The following is a 23697-nucleotide window of genomic DNA, read 5'->3' on the forward strand; positions in this document are numbered from 1 at the left end:
CCCCAGTCGCGACGCCGCCTTCTCCGGGACCCATCTCGCTGGAGCACACCCCCAGGTCCACGACACCTATGGATGCTGCTCCGGAGTTTTCACCCATCATCTCGTCCAGGAGGCACGTTCCACGCGCAAGCTTCCGTCCTGGACATTTTCGACCGTACTCTCGTGTTTCTCCGCGGGATCTTCTCGGGGCCTCCCAAGAGGCCACGGATGTCTCTGCGCTGTCCGTGTCTCCCAGGAAGTGAGTGTTTTTTTTTTTTTCAAGGGGGAAAAAGTGTTGTGACAGTGCCACGACATTTAAGAGTGCCGCCACGTCAGTGCGCGCTAACGGTGATAGAGGCGCTCCGCAACTCGGCTGAGCGTGGGAGCGCCACCTAGATACGAACGGCGCCGGCCGCATGTCACGGCATGGCAGTCGAATGACCGATACGGAATTGGTAGCATGTAACCAGCTATTGTTTCTACGTTTGTATATCCACGCAATTTATTAGTGATTAAAGGTTATAACATGGAGGTACATTAAAATTGTAGCTATAAAGCACCAATGAAAAATAAAATTCACATTCATAATAGCAAAACTGTACAAAGCACACTGGCCATCATTAGTCCTTCACAAATGTAACTAGTAAAATGTCTCTTCGGTTAAGGAAAGTTTCAGAAGTGAGGTGGCACTACTCATGTGCATGTGATGTGTGTGCAAGAGCGAGTAAAATAATAATACTAAAATGGCTTAATACAATTCAAATATCAAAACTGTAACCTCGAAACAAGGGATTTAGTGACCTTATGATAATGCAAAGACCCAACAAAGAGCATTTTGCTAGATTTTCACCCAAAACTTTTCTTTAAATACCGATGAATTACAGAAACTACTGTAAAATATCTTAAAGTACGTCATTTGTGAGAAAGCAAGAGGGAGGAGGTAGGAATAGTTTGGTACAGACGGGGAGGGGGGGAGCCAGAGGAAGTAAAACATTAGGGATAATTGTAGTAAAAATACAAAAAAAGTGGCAGTAAGAATTGTAGAATTACGTAATGTGTGGTCTGTACTCAAGACCACTGAGTTATTTTATATACAGCAAGAATAAGTAAATATCTACAAACCGAACCACTTACATTACCGATGTGTTACTGGAGCTGGTAGTAGTACCAGAGAAGTAGGTAGAAAGGAAATGACATTTCCACTACGAAAGGCCAGAATTTACAAGATACCGTCCCAATGTGGTATGGCTTATATAGGTCAAACCACACGCACCATGAAAGAACGCTGCACTGAACATCAATGTTACATCCGCCTTTTGCAGCCAAGCAAGTCTGCTATTGCTGAACATTGTATTTCTACTGGACATTCAATGGAGTATGAGAAAACAATGATTTTGTCCACAGCAACGTCTTTCTGGGACTCCATTATTAAAGAATCCGTAGAAATACGACTGGCGGAAAATCTGTTAAACCGTGACAGCGGCTACCAGCTGGACAGTGCACGGAATCCCATCATCTCCACGGTTTGCTCAAATCGAAGACGACAGAGTGCGTCGACGGCCGTGGCAAACAGCAATGCAGAGGGCGACTGAGTTCCGCTGTTCCACCAGCGAGGGTGCTGCCGGCGTGCAGTGTGATTCAACTATCAAGTTTTCGACGCCTTGCGCAGAATAGTTACAGTACGCTATATATTGCGGAACAGAGGACGTTTTCGTCAGTCTGCGACGGCTCACCTGAAGATGACTGGCAGGTGCCCAGTTGAAATATCGTGCGAAGTATTGAACGACGACCGGCTGCAAGCCCGAAATTTGTTTGAACATTTCCATTATCATCTGTATGGCTAAAAGCCCAACTCCTATGTTGTCAAAAATTAGGGCCTGAAACTACCAAGAAATCTCTGTTTTTAAGTTGCACCTGTTCATTTAAAATACAACCATCTTTATAGATTAAATGCTTAAACATTTCCAATTCTTACACTAAATCTAATCTGCAGCCTTTAACTTCCTTACGCGAGAACTCTAAATCTTCTAGTTTCCACAGTGCACATCGGAGCAGAAGTGAGTGTTCGGCAAAAGTTGAATTGTACACACTTCCACTTTCCTCAACTAGGAGATGCGGGGAAAATAGGACAAATATTGAGGAAAAGCCGAGCAGGAACTGTCTTTTGTCCACCCAATAAAACACGAGCAGTACCAAAGACGATCTCGGTTTGCGGAAGGCCGGCATATACCAGATTCCGTGTCAGTGCGGGAAGACTTGTATTGGACAGACAGTAAGCACCGTCGAAGATCGTTGCCGAGAACACCAGAGGCACACTCGACTCAGGTGCCCCGACAAGTCGGCGGTTGCAGAGCGCTGTTTATCCGAAAATCAGGAAATGGACTACCGACATACCGGGGTCTCGGCACAGACATCTAAATATTGGGACAGTACCATTGGGTAGGCTACCGAAATTCTTACCAGAGACGGACACGTCAACCGAGATTGCGGCTGTAACCTCAGCGAGGCAGGGGAACTGGCACAAGTCTAATTAAAAAGACACTCGGCAAAGAAAACGAACGGCAACCAGGACGGATGAGGCAATCACACCGAAACCACCACAGAGACCGACACCGGCGTATCGGCGACCGCCGATGCGTAGCCGCGGGCGTGAACCGCGGAGAGAAGGCCTCGCAGGGGGAAGGGATTTGAGACGGCCGCCCGCCCTCAGGAGCTCAGTTCGTCAGTACACCTGACGATGGCGACACGTCCGATCGCCGAAATATTGTGCCCGTCAGACACTACAGACCGGCAATACATCCGTGGACTGTTCGCGCATGAAATACGCCGGGAGAAACCGAAGAACCACTTCGTGTCTTCATCTTGTTTCACACACGTAAAACAGGTAAATGCTGTGATGCATAATATGTCAACTGCATCTACATCTACACTCTTACAAAGCACCGTGCAGTACACTGGAGAGGGGACATCCCATTATACCAGTTTTTCAGGTCTCTTCCTGTTCCATTCACACGTGGGGCACAGGAAGAACGATTGTTCGAATGCCTCTGTGCCTGCAGTAATTATTCTAATCTTACCCTCACGATCACCGTGTGAGGGATACGTAGGTGGTCGTAGTATATTCCTAGAGTAATCATTTTAGGTGGTTCTCGTAACTTCGTAAGCAGATGTTCTCGAGATCATTTACGTCTAGCTTCGAGAGTCCTCCAGTTTAGTTCCTTCGGTGTCTCTGACACTCTCCCACAGATTAAACAAATCTGTGACCATTCGTGCTGCCCCTCTCCGTATATGTTCAATATTCCCCTTTAGTCCTATACTCGAGCAATATTCTAGAACCGGTCACACGAGTGATTTGTGAGCAATCTCCTTTGTAGACTGATTTCCCTTCCCCAGTATTCCACCAATAAACCTTATTAAATCTACCACCCGCTTGACCCACGACTGAACCTACGAGATCATTCTATTTCGTATCCCTACAAAGTGTTACACTCACATATTTGTACAAGTTGGCTGAATCCGACAGTGACTTATTGATGTTATAGTCATAGGATATAACTTTTTTCCATTTTGAGAAGTGTACAATTTTACATTTCTGAACAGTTTGAGCAAGTTGCCAATCTCAGCAGTAGTTTGAAATCTTATCGAGATCTGACCGAATATTTATGCAGCTTCTTTCGAATAGTACTTCATTATAGATAACTGCATCATCTGCAAAAAAGCCCAATTTTACTATCGATATTGTCTGCCTGGTAATTAATATACAATATGAACAGCAAGGGTCCCAACGCACTATCTGGTGTTGCTTCTACATCTGACGACGACTCTCCGAGATACCGTGCTGCACCCTCCCTGCCAAAAAGTCCTCAATCAGTCACAAAGTTCATTTTATACCCCCATACGATCGTATTTTTGACAATAAGCACAGGTGCGATACTGAGTCAATTGCTTTTCGGAAATCGAGATATATTGCACCTACCCGGCTGCCTCGCTCTAAAACTTTCGGTACGTCTCGAGAGAAAAGTACGAGTCGGATTTGGAACGAGCGAGGTTTTCGAAATCCGTGCCGATCGTCATTCGGAGGGTCATTCAGTTCGAGATAACTCGTTATGTTTGAGCTCAGAATACGTTCTAAGATTCTACGACAAACCGATATCGACGATGTCGGACAGTGGTTTGTGGATCACTTCTACTACCCTTCTCGTGGACAGGTGTGACGTGTGTCTTTTGCCGAGAACTGGGCGCAGTTTTCTCTTTGAGGGATTTACAATAGATTACACTTAGAAGAGGGGCTAACTCAGCCACAAATTCAGTATAGAATCTCACAGGGATTCTATCGGGGCCCGGAGCTCTGTTCAATTTCGACGATTTCAGCTGTTCCTCGACACATCTGACATTAATACTTATTTTGGTCACCTTTTCAGTGGTACGAGGATTAAATTGGGTCAACTCTCCTGGGTTTTCCTTTGTAAAGAAACATCTGAAAACTGAGTTAAGTGTTTCAGCATTCTCTCTGCTACTCTCAATTTCAGCTCCTTCCTCATTCGCTAGGGACCGCACACTGACGTCGGTGCCACTAACAGCCTTTACGTACGACCAGAATTTGTTTCGGTTCTGTGAAAGACGACTCGACAGTGTTCCGCTACGGTAGTCGCCGAAAGATTCTCGTGCCACTCTCTCGACAGCCGAACACGTATATAGCCAAACACGTATATATCTTTCTGCTCATTTCAGTCGTCCTTTGTATTTCCGTAATCACTGTCGCACAACCGCATCGTGGTCACTGATACCAGTTTTGGTGTGGACATTCTCAAAGCGTTCAGGTCTACTCATTGCCACTAGATCCGATATATTTCCGTCACGATTCGGGTTCAGAACTAACTGTTCAAAGTATGTATCAGAGAAGCCATTTAGTAAAGTTTCACAGCAGGTCGTATCGTGCCCGCTACTAACAAAACTGTAACTGTTAACTGTTGGGCGGTTAAAGTCTCCGCCGACGATTACAGTACGATTGGGGAAGGTAAGTACAAGTGAACAGGTTTTCTCTGAAGTTTTCGGTTACATCACGAGACGAGTCTGGTGAGCAATAGAAGGATCGAATGATCATTTTATGCCCACCCTCGATACTGTGTCTTGCCCAACCAATACAACATGTAACTTCAGTTTCTACCTCAGTGGATTTAAGTTTCTTGTCTACTGCGACAAATACACCATTTCCATTTGCCTATCGTTTCGACACACACTTAAGTTCTTCCCAAAAATCTCACTGCTATCAGCCTCAGGTTTCAACCAGCTTTCCGAACCTAGTATTATGTGAACTTCACTGCTTTTCACTAGTGCTTCAAACTCTGACACTCTGTTGTGAATGATTCGGCAGGTTGCCATTAGGATTTCAATACTATTACCTGTGGGAGGCTTTTCTTTCCACCATACACTGATGCTTCTGGGTTTCCTAAAGCTATAATTATGCAGATCGGATGGAGAGTCGCCTAATCTAAAACACCCTCGTGTGCATCCCACACACGCAGTCAGCTATCCGAATAGCAGCCTCTGGTGTGTAGTGCACACGTGACCTATTTAAGGGAACCCTACAGCTCTCGACCAAATGGGCAAGTCTGAGAAGTCACAGCCTACCTCGTCACACAATCGACTCAAAACCAAAGGGGTACAATCAGCTCTGGGGACAATGCTGCAAATAAATACAGGGGATATAAACAAAAACCGAGTATGTATAGTAAAGTAGCTTAAAATCGAACCTCACAGTAAAAATATATCCCTATAAAATTGATATAAAATATCTGATGTAATATACAAGGCTCGTTCAAAAAATTTCGGAATAATACATAATTTTGTTCCAGTTATATGTCCGAGTGAAATGCATTTGGCATCCCTGCACACGCCTGTGTTAAATGTGTAACTGCCAGGGTTTCACTGTCATACATCTGTTAGTTATTGTTCGGTGCCGTATCGAGTAGAGCGTCACATCGCACAGATTGCGAATTTAGAAATGTCAGAGTTAGAGGAGCGAAGCGTCTGCATTACATTTTGCGTTAAACTCGAGAAAGTATTAACAGAGACACACCGAATGATTCAGGAAGCCTACAGTTAAAGTGCTTAAGCCATACCCAGTGTTACAAATGGCTCACACGGTTTAAAAATGGCGAGACGGAAGTTAAAGATTACCCTCATTAGGGAAGCCCTTTGACGTCTACCGACAGTGCTCGTATCAGGAATATCGAGAAAACTGTGTGCCAATTGAAGTCTCTCTGTCGGACCACGTCGTGAAATCCCGACACGGAATCTCGGAACGGATCGCGTTGCCGCCGAGTCCGTCCCGCGGTTTACGAGTCGAGACCCGAAAGACATTCAGCTCGAAGTCTCGGAACAGCTTTCGGATCGTAAAAATGAGAACACATGTTTCTTAAGAGAATCATATCTAGTAACGAGAAGTGGGTCTACGGTGATAATGTTGAGACCGAAGTTCGATCTCCACAATGCGTCACGAAAGGTTCTCCGAGACCGAAAACAGATCGTCAGGTCAAATGTCAGAGCCAAACTGACTAATTTATGCCACACGGACAAAGTGTTAATCGATCGTACTATCGGGACGTGCTGCGATGCCTGCCAGAAAATGTGAGAAGGAAATGGTCCAAAATGTGGCAAGATACTTCACAGTTCTCGGATCACGATAACACACCTGCACCCCTGTAGGTGCGTGACTACTGCACAAAAAATGAACCACTGTGCCGCTTCATCCTCTGTACTCTCCAGAAGAAGGCCCTGCAGACTCGTTTTATGTCCAAAGCATAAAACCCCATCGAAAGGATGAAGATTTGCAACAGCAGACAAGATAAAAGGAAATTCGCAGACGGCGCTTCGCGCGATCCGTCGACAAGCGCACCGAGACTCCTCCCGGAAGTGGAAATGGCATCCGGAGTGGTGTATCTACTGTGGAGGAGAGTATTTCTAAGGAGACGTTGCACAATAAGTACAAGGTAAGTGCAGAAAAATTTTGCGGACAAAGTTCCAGAATTTTTTGAACAGACCTCGTACATTATATGTGGCTTACGACAATCCACTCACTTCGCCACTTAAGGCAAACTGCAAAACAGATAAGGACTCCCAAAAGCAGTGTGTAGCGTAATAGTGAGCCACTAATAGTGTGATACTGATACAATTTCTGTACCTGTCTAAGAGCCCGACTGCATCACCGAAAACTGTTGTAATTAAATAAAACTAATACGTGCAGTGTTATTGTTGCTACACGGTGACATAACAGCTGAAGATCTCTTGAAGGATCCCAATTAAAACAGAACAGATACATAGCACAAGACCACAGACGGACTAAATTTTATGCATTTCAGTTGTAAAGCCTGGAACCTTCTAAGAAAACTAAGTAGAGAGCCACAAACACCAAGAAGGCAAACACACTAGACTTATAAAAGTTTCAAAAGCAAAAATGGATAAGGCATATAAATGAGATGTGAAGAAACAACAAGGAGAGAGACAATGTTTGGAACCCCACTCTTAATACACACACAACTCTCAGATGTGTTATCTCATCTTACCTCTGAGCACTCTGAAGAGCAATAAAGTTCCTGGAGTCGGTGCAGCATATTTGGACCCCTGTCGATCACTGAACGAGACGGCTTATAGAATTCTCCGTAAAATACTGCAAGCTGGAAAGCTAACCGAGACGGTTAAGAAACCTAAATTACTTCAAAATAAATCTGACAAATGTGAACAGCGTGGCTTCGGCTGTGGTAAGCACAGATGTAGTATCTATTAGTGCCGTGCGAAAATTTATGCCGGACCGGGAATCGAAACTGGATTTCCTGCTCGAGTCACCGATAGGCAGTACACCGGTACCTAACACAGCTCGACCCACGTTATTCACATTCGGCAAATTTATTTCAAAGTAATTTCGGTCGTATGTCTTTTGTCGGCAGTGTAAGTTCGTGCAAACAGGAATGCAAACAGAGCGAAGTAACGGCAGGCTCAAAATTGGGCAAATGAGGAACAGATTTGGGCAACTATCGACCTACCTCTCTACTCTGCAAGACACGTAAATTACTGTAGAGGCTAATTCTCAATTGCATCCGAGAAGCCACCGATAAAATAACGCCATTCGAACAGGGGATTTCAGAATTAATGGAGTTGTTGCAGTCGAGTGCTAAATCTTACCTGTCTACTGAAACTGTAATTGCAGCTTCTGAGGCCCCAAATGCAGCTCAGGACACGGGGTAGAGGGAAGGACCGATGCTGAAGACTGTCAACGCAATTCCACATCTGAAGCCAGCAAGTTTACTTGACAATGTGCTCTCTGACTGACATATTTCAGTTTCAATTTTTTTTGTAACCTTTATGGGATACAGCAATCTTTTAAATTATGTAAAATCAGAATGAGATTTTCACTCTCCAGCAGAGTGTGCGCTAATCAGTGAAAAAACAATCTAGATCACAATGGTCATTTTATTAAAATGAACGGTTTGGCCTAATCTTACGCCATCTTCAGAACAGCACCGTCAACTGAAGTTGACGATGTCCACAACTGTCAGTAGACCTCAGTCTCTGAAACTGTAGCAGTTTCAGTGACTGGGTCCGTTCTGGACGTTGTCAGCTTCAGTTGACGGTGCTGTTCTGAAGATGGTCTAAGACTAGGCTGAAACCATTGCAGTCTAGACTGGAATTTCATTGATTTTATATTTCAGTATTCTGTAATAGAAAAGCCGGCACATGGAACACCGTGAACAAAAGGTTACTTCAAGTACCAGTCCTGGCTCCCCTTCCGTTATAATTTGTAGTCCACAGGTGACACTAAAACTCCAGAATGCAGATGACGTGACATCAATATGTCGGAGTAAAGCTATCGAGTACACTCCCTAGTGACGTCGCCACACTGAACGAGTACTTCTGAATGCGAAGATCCTAGCCAAACCAGAGTAAAACAGAGATTACAGCACCTCCATAATGGTTGGTCGGTTGGTTTAAAAGGGGGTGTAGGGAGGGGGGGGCGGGGGGAGACCAAACTGCAAAGTCATCGGTCCCTTGTTCCTGGTAGAACAATTACCTAAGGTAAAGAAAAAAAAAACAAAGAAGACTTAGGACACAATAAGAGGAGAAAGGAAGAACCAGAAGAAGCCAGCCACTCTGCAGTACATTAAACCCTCCACCCTAAAGCCCTAGGGTGGAGGACACAGAGGGACAAAGGAAATGCGCTACAACTCAGATCAAATGATAAAACCTACCCTCACAAACAAAACGCAAAACTAAAGCTGCCGTCTAGGCACTGTCGCCCAACACAGAAGGTAGGGTGCTGGGAAAGTTAAAAGTCCACCACAGAGTGGCTGAAAGTGGACAGTATAGCAAGAGGTGGACGACTGTCAATTGGGAGCCACAGCGACACCGAGGTGGGCCCACACGACAGCACCGCGTGAGAGCCACGTACGGCCAATGCGGAGCCGACAGAGGACAACCGATTCACTGCAAGAAGCCGCAGGGAAGGCTTCCGCACACTCGCAGTCTCCTTAATGACACGCAGTTTGTTGTGCCTACTGTTACGCCCCTCCGTCTCCCGAAGCCGAAAACCTTGTGGCGTAAGACAGAACGGAGACAGCGGCCGAGGAATGCTGTTCAATATGGGCTCTGTGGACATAGGCAAAGCCAACATCACCGTCAGCCGTCGGGCCACCAGTGCAAATGACTTCAGAGCCCCGGAACACGTCAAGAATATACAGGAAATGGCAACGGACAGTGGCGGGGTTAACGGAGTCCTCAGGCCACGCAAAAGGTCCGGACAAAGCTTCGGCCGAGGTGTACGTGAACGGACCTCGAGTAGAGGTGGTAAAGGGAAGGACCCAAGTTCGGCGAGAAAGGATCGCACGCATACCGCAATCGTGAGCCCTGACCTGGGTCGCCACAGTCGAGGCAGGACCGAACGAGGGCTCTGTAGCACTGCAGCAGCGTAGAGCGATCTGATCTGCACCCCAGTCGGTTTTGCTCAGGAACCGGAGAGCACCGAGTTGCTGCCAGCACTCCCATTTAAGCTGACGAAGGTGACATAGCCGAGCCAATCGACCGTCAAAAACCAGTCCTAAGAATCGATATGTCACCACTACAGTTAGTGGATCGTCACTACGGTGAAGTTCCAGTTGCGGACGAACGGTACGACGCCAACAGTAGTGCACGGCTTGCGACTTTGCGGCTGAAAACTGCTAGCCGTGGGCTAGAGCCCATCACTGCGCCTCGAGGACGGCTCCATGCAGGCACCGCTCAGCAACACCAGTACTACAGGGGCAATACGAAATGCAGAAGCCATCTGCGTACAGAGAAGGGGAGACCGACAGCCCTTCAGCTGCTACTAGGCTGTTAATGACTGCCACTAAAAATATAGGTAGACTCAATACGGAGCCCTGTGGAATGCCATTCTCCGGAATACGGTGGGGAACTGTGGGAGGCACCTACTTGGGCACGGAAAGTACAGTGCGACAGGAGGTTTCGGACAAAAATCGGGAGCAGGCCACGGAGATCCCACTCGTACAATGTGGCAAGGATACGATGTCGCCAGGTCGTGTCGAACACTTTTCGTAAATAAAAAAAAAGATGGCAACCACGTGTTGGCATCTGGAAAAGGCTGTTCGGATGGCAGACTCTAGGGACACAAAATTATCAGTGGTAGAGTGACCCTGGTGGAAGCTGCTCTGAAATGGAGCCAGTAGGCCACGTGACTCGAGGACCCAACTCAACCGCCGACACACCGTACGTTCCGGCAGCTTATCGAGAGCACCGGAGAGGCCGACGGGCCGATAGCTATCCACACTGAGCAGGTTTTAGCACTGGAATGACGGTGTTCTCCCGCCATTGCGACGGAAAGACGCCATCGCACCAGGTCCGGCTGAAGATGACGAGGAGATATCGCTCGTAGTCAGACGAGAGATGTTTAATTGTCCGACTGTGGATCCGATCCGGCCCAGGAGGTGTGTAGGGGCAATGTGCAACAAGAGTGCTGCGGAGCTGCCACTCTGTAAATGGGGCGTTATAGTGTTCACTGTGGCGTGTATTAAAGGAGAGGACTTTCCTTTCCGTCCGCCGTTTGAGGATGCGAAAGGTCGGGGGGTAGTCCTCCGACGAAGAGGCTCGAGCACAGTGCTCGGCGAAGTGCTCGGCAATCGCATTTGCGTCGGTAGAGAGCACGCCACTGATGTTAATGCCAGGGACACCTGTTGGAGTCTGGTACCCAAAAAGACGTCTGATCTTCGTCCAGACTCGGGACGGTGACGTACGGCACCCAATAGTCGACACGTAACTCTACCGACACTCTCGTTTCCAATGTGTTATAAGCAGGCAAAAGCGGGCACGGAACCGCTTAAAGGCGATTAGGTGCTCTCGGGAAGAGTGCCGCTTACGTCGCCGTAGAGCTCGCCGACACTTTTTAATTGCCTCGGTGACTTCCGGTGACCACCGAGGGACTGTCTTTTGCCGGGGGGCACCGTAGAGAACGAGGGATCGCATTTTACGCCGCAGAAATTATCGTCGTAGTGACCTGCTCAATCACGACATCGATGGCACCACGTGGGGGAGATTCAGCAGACGTGAAGGCTACTCAGTCTGCCTCGTTTAAAGCCCGTCTGGGCAGGCGTCCGTGGGCACGATGCCGGGGAGTGACAGGAAGATGGGGAAGTGGCCACTACCACGCAGGTCGTCCTGTGCCTTCCAGTGGACAGATGGGAGAAGTCCGGGGCTGAAAACTGACAAATCGGTGGCCGAGTAACTACTGCGAACCACACTGAAATGTGTGGCGGCCCCACTATTCGAGAGACAGAGGTCGAGTCGGGACAGTAAACTTTCGACATCTCTGCCACAGCCAGTAAGCACGGTGCTACCCCACGAGGGGATATGGTTGTTAAAAACTACCAAAAGTAGGAAAGGTTTAGAGGACGATCAATCAGTGCAGGCAATATGTTCAGGGCTACTGCACCATCTGGAGGGAGATATACATTGCAGACAGTTATTTCCTGCGTCATCCGTACCCTGACAGCCACAGCTTCAAGAGTAGTTTGACGGGGCACAGGTTCACAACATACTAAGTTCAGGACATAAACGCAAACCCCACCCGAGACACTATTATATTTGATACGGTTCTCGTAATATCCCCAGGTTTCCCGAAGGGCAATGCAGAAAGCAGGTGTAAAACTTAACAGTTGCCACAGCTCAGCCAGACGGTGGAAAAAACTGCCGCAATTTCACAGGAGAATTACACCGTCACGAGACTGGGAAGGCATGAAACACTCAGTGAGGCACTCTACGCCTCGGGGTCTCCTGCTGTCACCGACTTATTTCCCGAACAGTCTATATCCGTCGCATCTGAGGGTCTGACGAGATCTAGGTCCCCGGTGGACGCCAGAATCTTCGCCGGGTCCCGAGCATAGAGCTCGTAGTCAGCAGTGGCGTGGGTGCTACCACAATTCCCTCGGTCTCGGGGGTCTCCTTTCTGGATTTCTCTCAACGATCCTGAGGTTTCTCTGGCCGGGAGGGCTTCACCGATTTAGTCTCCGGGAATGAGGACGAGCGTGCAGCCCTACGACCGGCTGCTTTTGGGCACTTCGGCCACTGGCGGGTGTCACCCTTCCCACTAACAGAAACCTGGCACGGGTCGACCCGAGAAACCCCTTCCTGGCGAGAGGAGCCGAAGAAGACAGTCGGGGGGCCGGTGCTCGCGAGGTAGGTGGTGCGGGAGCGACAGGGAGGGAAGTGCCCCCCACCGTCAAGGGGGCAGGTGTAGGCTTCCGGTTCTGGGAGGCGACAGGAATGCGGGGAACGCATGGGGCGACAACTGTTCTCGTAGCAGCAGAGTAAGAGAATCTGATTATCCCTCAGATCCTGCCGGACGCGCCAGACAAAATGAACTCCTCGTCGCTCTAAGCCGGCGCGCAGCTCGTCGTCAGAGTGCAAAAGAAGGTCTCTGCGGATTACAATGCCTCGGACCATATTTAAGCTCTTATGAGGTGTGACGGTAACAGAAATATTCCCCAGCCTGTCACAAGCGAGTAATGACCACGACTCGGCAGAGGATGCCATTTTTATCGAGACTAACCCTGACCGCATTTTGGACGAGCCCTCCACCTCCACAAACTTGTCCTTTAAATGCTCAACGTAAAACTGAGGCTTCATATAGACAAAGGAGTCCCCATCAACTCTCGTACATACAAGGTACCGGAGCGAATAAGGTTTGCTGCCACCCTTAGCCTGGCGTGCCTCCCACGGTGTGGACAGGGAGGGGAACGATTCAGGATCGTACTTCCTCGCATTGTACTGAGGCTCGGAACACTTAGAGACTGCTGGAATTTGATCACCATCAAGTGCTGAAGTGGTACGCCTCATCGCACGTAATCTGCCCCGATGCCACCCACTCCGACCAGGGGCCCTCCCCACAGGCGCCACCCAGCTGCAGCAAGGGCCACCTGGCAGGACGACCACTGCCGGGAGTCCCGATGCCCCAGGGTGACGGGCATCTACTCCTTTGCACACGTGGGGAGTCGACGGTGCAGGCATCAGCAGAACGATCCCCGTGTAGTCAGGGGCTACAACTAACAGGGTACACGGCGGCTCCACCACGGCGGACTGACTACCGTGCCGGATACGAGGTGCAAAGAATTCCACGGTCACCTTCGGCGCAGAAAACGACACTGCACAGAGGGTGGAGCAAAACGCACCTAGGAAGTTGTCCGTCCTCACTCGAGAGACAGAGGACGAGCGGGACTGCAACGCCACGACGAGAGATGGGCTAAAGATTTCAATGCACGATAGACACGAGGCACTGTGTAAGGTGCCCTTCCCCAATTTGTTCGCTTTTCGGGAAAATTTTGAGAAATGGAGGTCACGGGACCATCACATAAAGGCCACAAAGTGTAAAGACTTCTTTTAGTCGACTCTTACGACAGGCAGGAATGCCTCCGGCCTATTCTAACCCCCGGGCTCACAGGGGGTGACACATCGTCACGTAACGTGCAAGTACGAGGGGCATTTGATCGATAAGGAATGTGACACTTCCTTTTTTTCTCGGGTAGTTTCAGTTGAAAAAATGCAGAATTTGTTGTGCGGCACCACGGAATATCACCGCTTCAGCCAGTACAGTCAAGTGAAGTTCCGATAGGTGGCGGCACTGCGTGTAGCCTTTGACACAGTGTCAGTAACGGAGCTGCATTTCGAGCAGGGAACTGTCATCGAGTTTCTTCTGGCAGAAAATGATAGAGCCGCACGTATTCGTAGGTGCTCACAGAATGCCTTAGGGGCTCGATAACAGGCAAAAGCACGGTCAGCCGTCGGGCGAGGCACCTGTGACCACCGGAACACGGTCGCACAAATCTGTCCCATCACTCGTGTGCCGACCGGCCGGTCACGGCGATCGAAACGTGTCAGAACGTGCAGACACACCCGTTCGAGACGATTGGCAGATAACAATGTAACACTTCGCTGCACAACTGGCCTCTGTCCGAAGAGGTGCCATACTCTTACACCAGTCGGGATACTCGAAGGAGTGCGCCCGCCGTATTCCCCGTCGCCTAATGGAAGACCGTAAAGAATAACGAATGGGCCACCTGTACGCAGTCGCTTACACATTACGAGGCCAATCGTGACGATTTTTCGTGAAACACCTTCACAGGCGATGAAACACCGGTTCGTCACTTCCGACAGGAAACAGAACAGCAATCTGTGGACTGGTACCACACGATCCCTTCTCTGAGGAACAAATTCAAAGTCGCACCCTCAGCCGGTAAAGCCACGGCGACAATCTTCTGGGACTCCGAAGGGGTTTATTCTATTCGGTGTCATCCCTCACAATGCGAAGATCACTTTGGAAGTTTATTGTGCTACTGTCGGGAAAACCAAGGAACGACTTCGGCACACTGACTGCCACAAAAATGCGAGCGAACTCGTCCTCCTCAGTGACGATGCGAGCTGTGACGAACGTCTGTGCATCCGAGAGCAGCTCACAAAACTTCATCGGACTGTCCTCCCTCGTCCGCCTACAGCCCAGATCTCACCTCCTCTTAACTTCCACCCGTCCGGCCAGACGAGGGTCGCACTACGCAAAGAGCAGTACACTGATGACGGGGAACGTACCGACACGGCGAGACTACGACTCTGACATTGGCCAGTAGAGTGATACCCTGCGGGCATATAGGCACTCCCAGTGCGGTGGTGGGAGGCTGCCACATCGAATGGATATTATGTTCAAAAATAAGTATTTACAATCAAAAGAGTGGGGAATAATACAGCACCTCGGGATCCCGAATAAAAACGATCTGCTTTCAGAAAAAAAATGTGTCGCACTACTTATCGAACACGTACGACACTCGCCCACTTCGTACGGCAGGACAGTCGGTGACCTAGAGCACGGAATACAATGCCAGTTCAAGTACAAGTGTTTCAGAACACACTATCTGCCGCACGCTGTCAAACGTGGGATACTGCGTCGAGTATCTGCCATCTGCTTTCTGTTACTGTGTAGACCTGACATCATCATATATTACTAGTGTAACGGGCACTGGGATCATCCAGACCGATCCACGATCCAAAGGAAATGTTTCATCCAGTCAGACAAATCTCACTTCTAATTACACTGCAGCGAATGTCGTATCCGGATACATCCCCATCCGGACAACCGGCCGCTCGAACCACACACTGCACCTAGGGTGCGTGCCAGTGGGGACAGTATTGTGCTGTGGGGGACAGTCGTCCAGGCTCCCATGGGACCAGAGGTAAGGCAACTGCCGTGGACGGTACAAACACTATTGCGGACAGCCCGTAACCCGTCACGTTAGCCGTCTTTCCCGACCGCGACACCACCTGCAGGGAGGATAGGTGTCCTCGATACGGGGCCAGAATCAAACTACGGAGGTTTGCGGAGCGCGACAGTAAACTCGAGTAGATTCTCGGCCACCGAATTCACTCAAAACGAACTCAATGGGACGTGTCTGGAACGCTATCGTGACAGCTTTGCACCGCTTACGACCGGCCCTCAGTTTACTGGAACTGCACGGCCCGTGCACAGATGTCCAGTGCCACACGACCGACACCGCACTCGTCGAGTCTGTGCCGTACAGAACCCCTGCCTTTCTGAACTCAGGAGGTGGACCGACACGCAACTCAACCGGTACCCACAGCAATTCGACTCGTTACCGTATGTACGGCCAAAGTGTTAAAGTGCGACACCGAAAGGTCGGGTAACGGAAGTAAGCAGACGATTATTTTCCCTCCCAGGGGACACCGCCTCACAGTAGGCACCTCCAGTGCCAGGCGGGAGGTTTTGCGCGCTTCGTCGAAGTCGAGAGCTGTGCCGGCAGTAGCACAGTTACTGGCAGCGTCACCCGAGCCGGACCAGTCTCGACAGAGGAGCCAGACAAAGTGTGTCCCACAACACGGGGCAGGGAGGGCTCTAGAGGCGTAGTGAAGCCAGCTTCCCTAGAGGAGTAAACCTCATACACATCCTGGTCCTCCAGGTTGGGGGTTGGGCACGGGGCTAATAACCCCACAATGCAAAAAAAAAGAATATTACGGAAATTCGACAGAAGCCTCGGAAACCGGATGGAAAGCACGTATCGCGACCCCGGCAAAGGAAACGGATAAAAGATCTGACAGTAGCACCATGGAATGTGAGGACAGTGCTTTGGCCTGGAAAAATGAAAGAAATAGTCAGTGAAATTTTAAAATTCAAATATGATATCGTAGAGCTACAGGAAATAAGATGGCAAGGGAATGGGCAGATAGATAAATCAGAGTACTCATTGGTATATAGTGGACCAGAAGAAAGAACAGGCCAACTTGGAACAGGGTTTATAATAACTAGGGAAGTTAGGAAAAGCCTTCTAGAATTTGAATCCATAAATGAAAGGATGTGCAGACTCAGACTAAGAGGGAAATTTAGGAATATATCAATAGTTAATGCACACGCACCGACAGAGGAAAAAGAGGATATAATTGAAGAACAGTTCTACGAAGACTCGAAAAAAGTATGCTGTGCAATACCTAAATATAACCTGGTGTTAGTAATAGGCGATTTTAATGGAAAAATGGGAGGAATGTACATCCGTACGGAGTTTCTGGAAAATATTCACTACACGAAGAAAACAACGAGACTGGAGACTTACTGTGCCAATTCGCAGCAAGGAATAATACGATTATTAAAAGTACCTGCTTTCCACACAAAAGGATCCATCTGGGTACTTAGAAGTCTGCAGCCAATAGAGTAGTCAATCAGATTGACCATATTTTAGTGACTGCACGCCACTCCACGTCAGTTACGGATGTACGGAGCTGCAAAGTACCAAACTGTGATTCAGACCACTTTTTGATAAAATCAGTCTTGAGAGAGAAACCGTCGCTAACAAAGGGCAACAGAATGGGAAAGATGATGAAATGGAACACAGACAAACTGAAAATCCCTGATGAAGTAAAAAAATGCCAAGTAACACTAAGCAGAAAGTTGAGCAATGAAGAGACCGCAGTAGGAGTAGACAAAAGCTGGAATGGGATTGAAAAAGCCATTAAGGATGCTACAGAGGAAGTAACAGGCATAAGAAGGAATAGAAGAACCCGGGAATGGTTTGATGAAGATTGCAGGTCAGTAATAGAGGAAAAGAACAGGGCAAGAACAAAAGTGCTACAGAGAGCAACCAGAAATAATGTCGAACAATAAGAGAATTAAGGAGAAGAGCTAACAGACTGTGCAAGAGAAAGAAAAGAGAGTGGAATAAGAAGAAATTTCAAGAACTAGAAGAACTAAAGGAACAGAGTGAAATAAGAAAGTTCTATCATGCCATAGGCAAAATGAAGAATAGATTCCAACCAAAAACAACAGCCCCTTTCCCGTAAAGATGGGAAAATGATAAGGGAGGAAGAACAGATAGTGGGAAGATGGGCAGAATATTTCAAAGATACACTAAGCACCAGCCTAGAAGATGAAGAGACAGCTGCACAGGAGGGAAGAGTGGAGCTGGAAGTAGACAATGAAACCAATGAGGCAAGAAAGCCAACACTACAAGAGGTCTCCCAGGCTGTGTACAAGTCAAAAAACAATCGAGCCCCTGGGGAAGACAGCATAATTGCTGAATTAATAAAAACTGGTGGTGAGGCTGTAATAAAGGGACTACACACAATAATATAAGATATATGGGAAACATAAACTATGCCAGATAATTGGAAAATTGGAATAATAATCACCATTTATAAGAAAGGGGACAGAACAGCATGTGAAAACTATAGAGGTATAACACTCCTAAGCACAGCTTGTAAGATCTTCACAAGTATACCAAACGAAAGGATACAGAAGTGCGCAGAAGGCATACTAGTGGAATATCAGTGTGGCTTTTGACCAGACAGAGGAACAACTGAGCAAATACTTGTGATAAGACAAATGATGGAAAAGTTCTACGAATACGATATAGATCTGCATTTCCTATTCATCGACTTCAAACAGGCCTCCGACAGCATAAATCGGCAAGAACTCTACAGAGTATTGAAAGCAGTTGGTATATGTGCTAAATTAATAAGGCTAATCAGAATGACAATTACAGAGACAAGAGCAAAGTAAAGGTCCTAAGCAGAACAAGTGAAGGCTTTGACTTTAATAAAGGTGTGAAGCAAGTTGATAGTCTCTCCACTGTCCTATTCAATAGAGCCCTGCATAGTGCAGTAAATAAAATCAACAAAAGAGGCACCATATTTATGAAAACTAGCCAGATACGTGCATACGCTGATGACGTTGCTATAGTAGGAAGAAATACCGATACACTCCTAGAAACATACCGGGCAATGGAAACAGAAGCCTTAAAAATTGGCTATACAGGAAAAAATACAAGCAGGAAACAAAGCTTACTTTGCAAATATGCAACTTTTCAGAAATAGCCTTGTCACAAGAAAAACTAAACTGCTAATATATAATTCCCCAGTGCGCCCAATTATCAAATACGGGTCAGAACACGATAAAAATGCACTAAGAACCATCGAGCGGAAAATACTACGCAAAATCTGTGGGCCAATAAGGGAGGAAGAAGGCTGGAGAATACGCTACAATGCCGAATTACAAGAGTTAATATGAGGCAAGGACATAGTAAAATTTGTGAAATCACAGTGAATATGATAGCTAGGACACTTTGAGAGAATGGCAGAGGATAGAATTCCAAAGAAAATGATGAAAGGTGTGATCCATTCAGCTAGGCGAAAAGGGAGATCTAGAAGGAGATGAATCGACGAGGTAATAATGGATATCACCAGTATGGGAGTCTGGGAGTGGAAAAAGAGCAGCAAATAACCGAGAAGTGTGGAGGAAGATTGCTGAAGAATCCAAGGCTCACCAAGGGCTATAGCGCTACTGAAGAAGAAGGGAAGACTATTATTTTACACTCTGTAAGATACGAGTATACGTACTGCACTTGCTTTAGTCAGTGTACTGCCGGCTGAAGGTCAATTACATTTTCTCATACACTACACTGTCACTCGCAAACAACAGTGCACCTAGATTAGTGCGTGTACGTAATTTAATTCCCAGATAACTGGCTAACGGAAAAACGTGTGTGAACTAGATGCACACCTATTTTCTGTCGATAAAGTGATAATACAAAAAAATTAAGGTGTCCTCCAGCTAGCAGTACATTGTATTCTGTACAGACGTGAGACAGCTAGTTTTAAAATCTTATTGCATAAAATGAAAGTTATGTTCTTTGAAGAAAAATATCTGACAAATGTCGTAATTAACAAAAATATTTAAACGCCTGTCACATTATAAATGAGAGGCCACAACATAAATTACAATTATGACAACGGTACGGACAAAATGTTCCGAAAATTTTGAGAAAAATGTGGCACGTGACAGCAAAATACAAACGACACAGATCCTCGAGGAAGGTTAAGGGCTGCACGAGAAGATATACAATTACGAATGGAGCCTATCACGAGTGTAATGCACAATCTAATAATGAAAAAACAGTCTAATAGTGAGATCAGTGAAAAGAACACGAGAATAGACAAACAGGAAAGACTATTCTACAAAATCCCGAACTACAATTCAGAAAGCAGAAGAGATGTAAGTCAAACGGACAAATGGTGAATGTTAACTTTGTACGACGGAATCGACACGTGTCCGACACTCGTACACAGAATATGACGAGACACGAACTTGAAATGCACCCGTACAGAATGGAGAGAGCTTTATCGGCTCACTCGCAAACACAGCTCCTCCAGGCACTCTGCTTCCGAGTTTAATGTAAAGGCGACTGTCGCATTCTTACTTACAGTATTCCGAACGGTGGACCTCGTCAACTTCTGCGAGGAGTGATTTTACGTGCACTAGTTTCCTAAACTCGAACTGGGCAGTAATGTTTTTTTGCTGTTGTATTGAACTGAGCCGGACTGGGTACTAAACATGAAGACAATGCATTAGAATGGGAAGAGGAAGAAGATGAAGACGAGATGGGAGATGTGACATTGCGAGACCAATTTGACAGTGTGCTGTAAAGCCCAAGACAAAACAAGGTTCTTGCAGCACATTCCCCCACAAATATTGACAGAAGTAAAAGGAGAACATTCAATGACAAAACTATTCCACCCGGTACTTATACGAGACAGGCAAAAACACCCATATTTCGGAAAGAGTGAAAATACTCCTATTTCAAACAAGGCTGATTTGGCTGAAATTGCTCCACACACTCAAGAGTTATGCTTAAATTTCATTGCTTTCATCCTGTGACCTCACAAATAGGTACGCTACTAGTAAGTAACGACACACAACTTTCTCCTAGCCACAGGTGTACAAATCTCGAGACATAACAGTGTCACGTTTGCACCGTACTCTCGCACTCTCCTCCTCCATTTGCCACCCTAGCCGAGCGGTCGACAGGACGTCCCGTTACGCGGAGGACCCAGTTCGATTCCCGGTACTGCCGGGGATTTTTCTGACCGAGAGGACCAGACTGCGGAGCGCTCACCTTCGTGACGGCGATCGAGGAGCTACCCGTCCGAGAGGTCAGAATGTCGACGACGGCGAGGAGTGCCGTTTGCCGACCCCGTGCCTCTCCATACGGCGTCCGGTGACGAACGACTGAGGACGACACGGCAGTCGGCCAACTACTGAACGGGCTTTGGGGTCCGACTGCCGGGTTTCCTTTCCCGTACAGCCACATCCACTTGTAGGAGGGCCTGAGGTATCGAAGTAAAAAAGTTATTTCCCCTGCCCCCAGAACAGTTTTCGACACTTGTAGCAAGTTTTCTGCAGATGGCCACAGGTATCCCAGAGCTACAAAACACACATATACCCTCATTAGCAGCCACACACATTTCTGCCCCGTAACTCCAGCTCTCCTGTCTACAGCAGTTCAGGTGCTTTTCCCGTAATCCCGTCCTCTTCCTCTGCCATTCCTTCCTCTCTATTCTATCTCTCACTTCTGAGTAACCGACCACCCATTCCCATCAACACTTCACACAGCATTTTGAATGCGACAGAATGCACCTCGTGATTTCTGCTACTGCCCGTTCCCATTCGACGAAGTGGCAGAAATGTCGCATCCGTGTCAGGTCGATCCGGACGGCTCCTTCGGCTGTCCGAGAGCCACGGTCAGGAACCGAGTGTATCACAATGATCCGGAGACAAACGAGCAAATCGAGAAGACAAAATGTGCAAGTTTGCCACCACCTAAAATGGAAGAGACCGTGTTTCGGGACTGCCAAGGTGTGGCACTAAGCGTCACATCCGTAAGGGGTAAATCGTCTCGGGAGTGTAATGCTGAAGTCTCCTGACCAGGTTACAGGAGACTGTCGAGACAAGGAGCTGAAGAAAGTTGCTCCACAGTGACACTGTGTCTCATTCTGCACGGGACAAACTCATGCATGTAACTTAAAAAAAAAAAAAATAGACCACTAACTAATCTGGAGAAGTCTTAAAAATTATTTTATGACAAAACACATTTACTTTTCGGATAACCGGTTTCAAACATAAAACAGCCATCTTCAGACCTACAAATAAAAATTAAAACTTCTGCATCTTTTGAGACTGCTACTACCCCAAGGAGGGGGTGTCAAGATGCAGACAGGCATGACAAAGAGACTGCCCAAACATTACAGCTGTCAAAACACACACACACACACACACACACACACACACACACACACACACACACAAGAGCGCGCGCGCACGTGCGTGGCCACTGTCTCCATGGTAGTGGGTATGACCAGCAACAAGCTGGCTGTCAACACAAATGACCACCAACAAACTCTGGCCGAGAGACAGCTGGACCACACAATTTTTGAACATGCTGCCCAAAACAACAGGTTTCACTTAAATTACTGCTTCTGAGCCCATTCCCCTCTGGGTCCTTTGCAGCTTTTATGAACTGTGCAGGTGGGAGCTTGCCCTGCAATATACCTCACATTCCTATAACCCCCGCTGACCTCAACCTGCACTAGTTCCTGTCCTTCAGTGACCTATCCCCTGCCCTATTCCCACTCCAGCACTAAACAGTCTTATATTCCACCATCCCACCCACAGTCTTTATTCCCCCCTCCTCTAATCGCTCCTTTCCACTCCCCCTCTCCCCCAACTGTCTAACCTGCTGACTGCACCTGTAACCACCACTTTCCTGCACACTCCCACAATCAGCACTATCCCCCCTCCCCATCCCAGCCTCCTCCTTATCCCCACCACCCAGTTTGCTTCTCCTATTAAGCACAGTTAGTCATGATCTGACCTCAGTGGCTAGAGACACATAGTGGGAGAGGGGCAGATGGGGTGCAGCACAGTAAGGGGGGGAAGTGGCAGTGGGGGGGGGGGGGGGCAGGGCAGATGCAGTGGACTGGCAGAGGGGGATGGGGAAGGGAATGAGGAGGGGGAAGGGAATGAGGAGGAAGAAGGGAAAGAGGTGGAGGAGGGGAAGGGACAGAAGGGAGGGGAGAAGGGAAAGATTGGGTAGTGGAAGGAAATGATTGGGAGGGAGTAAGGGAAGATTGGGAGGGGGAAGAGAAAGATGGATAGGAGGGTGAGAAAGTAGGGGAGGGGAAGATGAGTAGAAAAGAGGGGGAGGGAAAGAGCGGGGAAGGGAGATGGGAGGGTAAAAGGAAAGTGAGGAGGGGGAGGGGAGGGTAAGAAGGGGAGGGGGAACAGGGGGAGAGTAAGAGGGAAAAACGGGGGAGGGTAAGAGAAAGAGGGGAAGCGTGAAGGGAAAGAGGGGTGAGGAAAAGAGAGGGAGGGGTGAGGGAAAGAGAGGGAGGGGTGAGGGAGGATGGAAAGATTGGGGAGGGAAACAGTGGTGAGGGAAAGGGGGGAGGGAAGGGAGAGATGGGGAGGAGAAGTGGGTGAGGAGGAGGGGAAAGGGAAAGTGGGGGAGGGGGTGAAAGAGAAAAGGAAAGAGGTAGAAGGGTACTGAGAAACAGAAGGAGAAGGGCAGAGGGGAAGAGATGGAGAGAGTAGCAGAGGACAAGAAATGGGAGAGGGGGAGGAGGGATGGGAAAGAGGGTATGGGGGACCAGGGGATGGGGAGATGGGCAGAGGGGTGAGAGAAAGATGAGTAGGAAAGAGAGGGAGGGCGATGGAAAGATTGGGAGGGGAGGGAAAGAGGGGGGGAGGGAAAGAGGGGGGAAGGGAAAGAGGGGGGAAGGGAAAGACTGGAGGGAGAGAGGAAAGAGGGGAACGGGAGGGGAGGGTAAGAAGGGTAACTAAAGAGGGGGAGGGGA

General features: G+C 48.0%; 1 protein-coding gene across 1 annotated transcript in view; it reads right to left on the reverse strand.

The window, feature by feature from the left end:
- Nucleotides 1-23697, reverse strand: part of LOC124718782 (plectin-like) — a 239827-nt gene that overhangs the window by 206945 nt on the left and 9185 nt on the right. The window lies entirely within an intron of this gene.

Source organism: Schistocerca piceifrons, chromosome 10 (assembly GCF_021461385.2).
Source record: "Schistocerca piceifrons isolate TAMUIC-IGC-003096 chromosome 10, iqSchPice1.1, whole genome shotgun sequence".
In the NCBI taxonomy this organism is placed as follows: Eukaryota; Metazoa; Arthropoda; class Insecta; order Orthoptera; family Acrididae; genus Schistocerca; species Schistocerca piceifrons.